This window comes from Pyrus communis, chromosome 15 (assembly GCF_963583255.1).
Source record: "Pyrus communis chromosome 15, drPyrComm1.1, whole genome shotgun sequence".
In the NCBI taxonomy this organism is placed as follows: Eukaryota; Viridiplantae; Streptophyta; class Magnoliopsida; order Rosales; family Rosaceae; genus Pyrus; species Pyrus communis.
In genome coordinates this window covers 7,802,372-7,812,176 of record NC_084817.1, presented here as the reverse complement: position 1 = coordinate 7,812,176, position 9,805 = coordinate 7,802,372, and the positions used below count along the sequence as shown (strand labels likewise).

The following is a 9,805-nucleotide window of genomic DNA, read 5'->3' as shown; positions in this document are numbered from 1 at the left end:
AGCGAATGAATGGACCTCGCTCCTGCCACATCATCATTTAACAGCTAAATTAACAGAAATTTTAACAGAGGTAGGACATTGTAACGAATTCATAAGTTAAGGTATGATATTGCAATGTTTAAAACATGAGGTATGAGATTTTTAATTAACTTGGCAAAACAACCAGAAATAAATTGTTAGATTTTTATCTTCCTAAGGGCTAAAAGTGATTTTTGCAATCAGAACGCTTCTGTCATAAAACCCTTCCAAGTTCTTTTGAACTTCAACCCTTCTTCTGATTCAAGTGCTTAAGAACAAAAGCGCTTCCGACAGAAGCAGTCTAGATTTTAGTACGCGCGACATTTTCTTTCTTGGGTTTTATGAGGCCTTTGCCTGGGCTGGGTTCTTCCAGTCCAAAATAGGCCCATGACCAATAATCAATGGAGGAACACTCGAGACTTGGAGAGTGCGAGATGAAGCGGCTTTGTGCATTGCGGTGGAGCACTGAAATTCTCAGAGCTTGAACCGGAGTCAGATCGAGCGCGAAATCACAGAGAGAGATTCAAAGCAATGGAGAAGAAGCAAAGCAGACCAATGAAGCTGTTAAACGCGATTGTATCAGAGCCATACTATCTGCTCCATTTCTTAACTTTCTTCTCCTACCTCGTCCTCCGCACCTTCGCCGCCCATGTCCTTTCCGCCCACATCACCGATCACCTCCTCCGCCGAGTAATTTCCCATCCCTCCCTCTCTCTCTCTCTCTCTCTCTCTCTCTCTCTCTCTCTCCATTTCGATCTCCATTTTGATTCATAAATTTACCGTTTTCTTTATGATTGTAATTTTTTTCAGGAAATTCGAGCGGCTTTGACATTCGGGCTCTTGACTGCAATCAAGGTTTGGAATTTTTCAACTTCAGCATTGCAATTGGAGCAAAACCCACGTTTAATTTTCAATTTGTGTTTCTGGGCAATTTGTTATTTTGTTTTTTAAATGTTTTATTTGGAATTAGAAGGATTTATTGCTGATTCGCTCTTTTCTGCAAAGGTGAGACAAAACATAATCTCCATTTCCACCACTTATTAGTCTTAATCATCATTTTAACAATGTATTTGTTGTATTCACCTATTTGATTTCTACTCGAGGTAATATCTTTCTTCGTTTCAGATTTTTCTTATCGGTCTCACTTTAATTCTGGACCGCCACTTGACTCTCTGGTACGTTGTGGCGTTTACAGGTGGGTATATCTTCAAATTGCCTTTCTTTTTCTGCAGTGATATATGTATTTTGACCTAAATGCACATCTATTGTTGTTTCATTCTCTGCAGTGATACATATTTTCACACAACAACCCGCCTTTCAAACATTAGGTACACGCTAAACTCTTTTATTTCCCCCTTCTTTCTTTCTTTTCCATTCCTTTTACCTTGTTAACATCAAGTAGATTCGATGCAAATTGTGAACGAGTTTCGCTTGCTATATAATTGAGTTTTGCATCAGTGTCAAAACCTTCTACTGTTTTCTTACTGAGGAAAACAGTAGAAGGTTTTGATATTGATGCAAAACTTCTCGATTAAAACTACTTTCTTACTGAGGAAATGAGTTTAGCATTTTGAGTGGCTTGGTTGAAGAGATATTCTCGGAGAGGAAGAAAAGTTAGGCATTCTCGTAGGTCTGCCTTGTCATGGAGGATGAATGTAGACGTATATAGGGATTTCCCAATTTCAAGTAGTGGTGTTGTTCCTTTTCTCTTGTCAGCAATAATGGTGTTGGAACAGTAAAATTCACGCGTTTCAACTTTGTTAGAGATCTTTGACAAAGTTGCCCATAATATACGAAAAGCTAAGATTGCGTCTAAAAAGCCCGACCAACTTTATTCAGGAAAACTCTAGCTTTTCAAATTTGGAAAGTGGCACCTCTTCGATTTTTTGAATAAGTGGCTTTGTTGCCTCTTTTTTCTATAAAGGCATCAATTGTGTTAACAGCACGCTCAGAAAGTTGTTGCCTGTAGAAATTTTCCTTTTTTTTTTTTTTTTTTTTTTTTGCATTTATGAGATTTCAATTTATCTGATCTTTTTTTTTTTTTTTTTTTCATCATTTCTGAAAATGGTTTGCTTATCTAACCGTCGTTTTGATTTGAATGTTGTGGAAGATGAAGACATGTCTTCTCAAGACAACATATGACACACATCATTCTTATCCCCTAATGGTCCTCTTACAGTTGGGGACTCTATGATGAAGAATGACATAACTGCTATAGTGGTAGCTAGGAATCTCCTCACTCCTAAGGATAACATGATACTTTCCTAACGGTTCGATGAGTTGCCGATGAGTTGGTTGTTCAAGACTCTTTGACTTTCAGTGTTCAGTGTGTGGGCTCTGTATCCAATATGGGCCAACGCCTACTTGCCCGAACTCACTAATTTGAATCATTGATGGCTGAGGTGGCAAGTCTTAGACAAGAGATTAGATGGCTCAAGCATGAAAATAGAAAGTTGCACATGTTTGCAAGTAATTATTCAACGAGCATGGAAAGAAAACTTGACCAGCTGTAGGAATCCAAAAGTCGGATTCAAAGTGATCATCATATGTTTATGGCTTTATTCCAAAGACGCTTATTGCCTTTGCCATCTGGAGTTTTACAAAGTATTGAGACTCCGAATAATCAACCTCTAATGCCTCTTTTTTCTCGAGTTCTGCCGAGTACTGAGGCTTCACATGACTAACTTTTGTGAAGGTTCCCTCCTGTTTGTTTGTTTTAACTCATGTGTATGCATATTTCTTTTGTTGACGACGGCAGTGCTGCAAATGTTGTCGTGGTGTTGTTGAAGTGTTGGTGATCGGTGGGTGTCGCAGCGGTTTATTACTGTTGGTGAAGGCTTCAGGGTCTGTCTTTTGCTATTGTACACAACATGTTTCAAATCCTTCCATATTCAACCTGTTTCAAATCATTCCTCTCTGATGACAACATGTTTGCTTCTTAAATAAATGTGCTTGAAAAATTTGTATGGACTATATATCTTAAACAACATCCATTATTGTTTGCTTCTTACAGTTATCTTAAATAAATGTGCTTGAACTCATGTCTAGCACACACATATACCTTGAGTAGCAATTTTCCTCCGCTTCCTCCTATACTTCGTGACCTCACTAGCCGTATTTGAGGTGTCTCGAGCAGTATCAGCACCATAAGGTTGTGCTAACCATTCTGAGCGACCACATCCACTCGTAGAACCACCACTAACAGCATCCAACCCACTTAAACAAACAACACAAAATTATTCAAGTTTTCCAATAGCATCTAACTACTAACAAATTTTAGCAAGTTTAAATTCGTACCCACAGTTCCCCATATGAGAGACACAGAGAGAGAAAGATAGAGGGAGGGAGAGAGAGAGAGGGGGGAGAGAGAGAGAGAGCGAGAGCAAGAGTGTTACCTTTTGAACTTTGGTTGCAAGTGTTAAACTGGAAGTAAATGACGAGAGAAAAAGGAGAAGGAAATGAGGAGAGGAGAAAAGGGGGAAGGGGAGAAGGCACCGGTGCAAGGAGGGGGTTATATTCTGGAAAATTGCATTACTGTCGGTTAAACCGACAAAAACATTTTCATTACTGGCGGTTTTAACCGACAGTAAAAAAAAAGGCGGCAAAAATCCCGCCAACATTCCCTCCCAAAATTTTAATTCCCATCCCCACCTCCCCCCCCCCCCAAATTTTGTTACGATTTTAAAAAATAAAATACTAATTGTTTGGTTTAATAAATAAATAAATAATATGTATTTAAATAGAATACATTTTTAAAAATTAAATAAATAATTGTTTGGTTTAATAGATAATAACCCATGTAAAATATGCAATAAAGAAACAAAAAGATAATTGTACAATGAAAATGTCATCACACAAACTAAATATTGTCTAATCAATACTTGAAAAACATAAATAAAAATTTAGCACAAATTACTTTTCCCACTTAAAAATTTAGGCAAATTTAACGGAGATATGCATTCTACAAAATTAGTTTCAATGATCGAACCATCAAACTTATTTGTAGATACTACAAGATTGCATACGTAAAAAATCGTAAAAAACAAACATTCAGAGATTACGTGTGACATCCCACATCGCCCAGGGGAGTGATCCTTATATGTATATTCTCATCCCTACCTAGCACGAGGCCTTTTGGGAGCTCACTGGCTTTGGGTTCCATGAGAACTCCGAAGTTAAGCGAGTAGTGCGCGAAAGCATTCCCAGAATGGGTGACCAATCGGGAAGTTCTCGTGTGAGTTCCCAAAAACAAAACCGTGAAGGAATGGTAAGCTCAAAGCGGACAATATCGTGCTACGGTGGTGGAGCGGGCCCGGGAAGTGGTCCCACCCGGGCTGGGATGTGACAGTTTGGTATCAGAGCCTAACCCTGGCCGTGGTGTGCTGACGAGGACGTCGGGCCCCTAAGGGGGGTGGATTGTGACATCCCACATCGCCTAGGGGAGTGATCCTTATATGTATATTCCCATCCCTACCTAGCATGAGGCCTTTTGGGAGCTCACTGGCTTCGGGTTCCGTAGGAACTCCGAAGTTAAGCGAGAAGGGGGCTAGAGCAATCCCATGATGGGTGACCCACTGGGAAGTTGCTCGTGAGTTCCCAAAAATAAAACCGTGAGGGAATAGTAAGCCCAAAGCGGACAATATCGTGCTACGGTGGTGGAGCGGGCCCGCGAAGTGGTCCCACCCGGGCCGGGATGTGACATTACGTAACAGAACAAAAGTTTTCGATGGTTATAACGAAAAATCACAATTTAACGGTTATCTTAGCTCCAATTTTAATGATTTTTTTACAGCTACCCATCTTGACCCTATAAGAATGCAATGAATAAATTTGATCTTCAATTTAAAATATTTACACTAGTGGATACCACAAAATCTTATTTTATACTTAATGAAAGTATAACAATAACTCTTAAGTGTTTATTTAATCTACTGTTTTGACGCAATGCACATTCTACGAAACTTTTTTCAATGATCTAACCGTCAAACTTATTTGTACACACTCCGAGATCGCATACGTAAAAAATCACAAAAAACAAACATTCAGAAATTAGGTAATAAAACAAAAAATTTCGACGGTTATAAACGAAAAATCACAATTTAACTGTTATTTTAGCTCCTATTTTGATGATTTTTTTACAGTTACACTCCTCGACCCTATAAGAATGCATTGAATGAATTTGATCTTCAATTTAAAATATTTACGCTGGTCGATACCACAAGTCTTACTTTATACTTGATGGAAGTATAGTATTAACTCTAAGTGTTTGTTTAATCTACCGTTTTGACGCTATATGCATTCTACGAAACTTTTTTCAATGATCCAACCGTAAAATTTATTTGTACACAATCCGAGATTGCATACGTAAAAAATTGTAAAAAACAAACATTCAGAGATTAAGTAATGGAACAAAAGTTTTCGACGGTTATAAACGAAAAATCACAATTTAACGGTTATTTTAGTTCCGATTTTAATAATTTTTTACAACTACACTCATCGACCCTATAAGAATGTAATGAATAAATTTGATCTTCAATTAAAAATATTACACTAGTGGATACCACAAATCTTACTTTATACTTGATGGAAGTATAATATTAACGTGTTTGTTTAATCTATCCTTTTGATGCGATATGCATTCTACGAAAAAAATTTCAACGATCTAACCGTAAAACTTATTTCTACACACTTCGAGATTTCATACGTAAAAAATTGTAAAAAACAAACATTCAAATATTACGTAACGGAACAAAAGTTATTTATGGTTATAAACGAAAAATGACAATTTAACGGTTATTTTAGCTCCGATTTTAATGATTTTTTACAAATACACTCCTCGACACTATAAGAATGCAATGAATAAATTTGATCTTCAATTTAAACTATTTACACTAAGATTTTATACTTAATGGAAGTATAACATTAACTCTTAAGTGTTTATTTAATCTACCGTTTTGACGCAATACACATTCTACGAAACTTTTTTCAATGATCTAACCGTCAAACTTGTTTGTACATACTCCGAGATCGCATACGTAAAAAATCACAAAAAACAAACATTCAAAGATTAGGTTACAAAACAAAAGTTTTCGACGGTTAAAAACGAAAAATCATAATTTAACGGTTATTTTAGCTTCGATTTTGATGATTTTTTACAGTTACACTCCTCGACCCTATAAGAATGCAATGAATGAATTCGATCTTCAATTTAAAATATTTACACTAATGGATAAATCTTATTTTATACTTAATGGAAGTATAACATTAACTCTTAAGTGTTTGTTAAATCTATCAATTTGATAGGATATGCATTCTACGAAACTAATTTCAACGATCCAACCATCAGATATGTTTTTATATACTCCGAGATAGCATGTGTAAAAAATCGCAAAAAGCCATGAGTGAAAAAAAAAAAAAAAAATTAAAACATGGGTTTATTTATTTATTTATAATCAATATAACATTTTAAAATAATAAAATCAGACATGATAGAGTACACCAGATGTTCATGTGTGTTTATGTGCCAGACAATGTGCTTTGTGACGCATTGAAAAAAATTGTTTGAATTTCTTTGTATCTTGTTGCTTGCCTGTGAGGGAGCATAATCCTTATTACAAAAATGATAGAGCTTCAGATTGTAGTCTGTTGTTATTATTCTCTCAGAATACTAAAATAATAACCGCCATAAAGTAAAATAATAAAATAGTCAATTTCTGAAGGTTATAACTGCCACAATTAACTTAAAAACCGCCAGAAACTTCAAAAATATTATAAAAAAAAAAGGATTTAAAAATACTGTCGGTTATAACTGACTGTATTTATGTGATATCCGTCATTAAATATCCGTCAAGAATTTATGTCGGATATAACCAACAAGATTTTTTTAATATTCGCTACTAATTAAATGATGTGTTGGATATATTTTACCGACATGATTTTTCTAATATCTGCCACCATCATTCGCCACCTAAAGCTTATATTATAGTAGTGAGTGTATACCACCCTTGGATCAAATTCGACTCCAAAGAAATGAAGCAAATCCAAACCTTTGAAGGAAACGAGAAAGCTCTCTGGCCAAAGAAAACACTCACGTTCTTCACCAAGCTCGCGGAGAATTAACAAGCACAACTACACATGCCAATTCAACCCCAACAAAGCTAAAGACCACTCGCGACATGAAGCTCCTCGTGGTCCAATTTCATTCAAGGTCAAGGCTCGACGGCCCTTGAAGAAATCTCGAGCCTAATTCAAAATCAAACCTCGACGGCCCTTGAATTGACATCTACAATGAGGGACTTCAAAACACATCTTTTACACGTGACAAACACATGTATACGACGCGCCTTGAAGTGAGGGCATTTGTAGACATCGAAATTTCGGTGAAATAAATGTTCACCAACGCATTAAAGTTTCGACGTGCTAGTGGATACGTGGCATGCGCCACGTTTGAATAAATTGTACACATGGCATGTGACTCAACAAAATCGGATGAGTCATTAAGAAGGACACATGTCAACACTTGGCGGAAAGGAATTATTTGATTTTTTAATTTAATTAAATCAAATGTTAATTGGCAAGGCTTGAGAAGTCTATAAATACAAGACTCCAAGGCAAAGGAAGGGGTTCAGAATTCATTTCATGCCTAAACGCTAAAGCTTTGAAATTCCGAAGCTCTCAAGCACTCAAACGCCCTAAACACTCAAGCACTCAAGAAGACTCGCAAAATCCTTCGTGTTCTTCGTCAAAACCATTGAAGAATCAACAAGCACAACTACATGTGCCGGTTCTTCCTTCGCCACAAGCCAAATCCTTAAGGCAATCATTTATTCAAGATCAAGTCATCGTGACCCTTTGATCAACAACCCCTACACATCTACATCTTTCGGAGATCGAATCAGAGGATCAAGTTGTAAACAGATTGTAACCCTACAATTTCATCAATACAAACATTTACTTTGTACACGTGTTCTTGGCTCATTTATCGCCAGATCTTCGTGTTTACAATAATGTCTTAAACTAAAAACTTATTCTGTGTTTTCATTTTACAATTTCTCTCAGGTACTTCTAGTAAATTGACACCGCTGCAGTTAGAAAGCTTGCTGACTGAAGGGAGCACGTCAAAACATTGGCTGGTTGGTTATGTAGACTTCTTCTCGAGTTTTTTTTCCATAAGATAGTGTATTGTGCTATTGCTATACACATCGTTTCAATAAATGCACTGTGATAGTATACGAAAGAGAGTTGCAATGTTAGCATTCTTTCCTTTGATATATTTAATATGGCATATTTGGCAGATTGAATTTCGTGCCTCTTACTCTCCTGCTTGCATACGCTCAAGTCGGTGTTTTCCTGAGCTTTCAATTACATATGTTTCCCACCAGTTACCTCTAAATCCAAAGTACATAATATATCTTCTATGTGGCTATATTTAGTTACTGGCTCACTGCTCAGTAATCGATACTGAGACCATGTACTTGCAGGGAGCATGGGCCAACTTCCTACCTATGTCTTATTCACGAACGGAGCTGAAGTTGCACGGTATCCACAACTAGAATCTCAAGCAAAAGCATTTCGTGATCCCGTAACTAAGGTACTGGGACAAATTACATATCCAACATAGCTAGGTATGAACCAATTTCGTAGTCTTTGCTTTCATTGTTTTCAACTTCCCAGAACCTCAGTGAGACTGATGATTTGAGTTGGGTTCACCAGCTGTTTGGGTAACATAATCAAACATTGCTAATTCAATCTATCATGCTTTTATAATGCATCAAAGTTTTGAAAATTATAATTCAACATGTGGTTTCATGTTAATGTGGTCTGACTTCCGACTCATTTCATTTACGGGCTTCTTGTTTGTGTTGCAGAAATTCCTTTGGTGGCATTTTAAGCTCGACAAGCACCTTCTTGAGTATATAAACGGTAAATAAGTTACACGTAAACCTTTTCCTCCATTTCACATGGAAGGTGAGATTTTGAGCAAACGTGATTAAGCAGATCCAGGCATTGATTCAACTGTGAATTGTTCGGAATCCTCATAACTTTTGTATTTTGAACAAATTAAGCAGATTGTAGTAGAGAAAATTCAAGCAAAGAATTTGGATCGTTCACACAACTCTTGTAATTTTTGTATAAATTTGAGATAAATGGTTGATTTGTGATACATACTTCATAGATATTTAACCTCATGGAGTCATACAAATGCTTGTATCTCGAGTGATTGGCCTGGTTTGGTAAAAAGTTGATATCATAAAAAGCTGGGAGCTGTTTTTGTGTTTGGTAAATATTCAGCTTCAGTTTTTTTCCACAGTTTTGGGTGAAAAAAAGCCAAAAACAAGAAGCTGCAAAACCCAGCTTTGAAAAACCGGTTTTTTTTCACATCTGTTTACATAAAAGTTTACCAAACACTATAATACTGTTTTTTTTTTCAAAAGTACTTTTACAAAAAAGTTTACCAAACACTTTGCTGCTTTATTTCACAGCTGCTTCTGCTGTGCTGTGAGAATAAGCAGCAGAGTGTTTGGTAAACTTTTTTGTAAAAGTGCTTTTGAAAAAAAAAAAGCAGTATTAGAGTGTTTGGTAAACTTTTATGTAAAACAGATGTGAAAAAAAGCTGGTTTTTCAAAGCTAGGTTTTGCAGCTTCTTGTTTTTGGCTTTTTTTCATCCAAAACTGTGAAAAAAAGCTGAAGCTGAGTGTTTACCAAACACAAAAACAGTTCCCAGCTTTTTTTTATAGCAGCTTTTTTCAGAATCACCTCAGTACCAAATCAGGTCTTAGAGCGTCCG

At 36.5% G+C, this 9,805-nt stretch overlaps 1 pseudogene; it reads left to right on the top strand.

Moving 5' to 3' along the window:
- Positions 1-472: 472 nt before the first annotated feature.
- LOC137716861 (uncharacterized) lies at positions 473-9,090 on the top strand (annotated as a pseudogene).
- Positions 9,091-9,805: the final 715 nt, after the last annotated feature.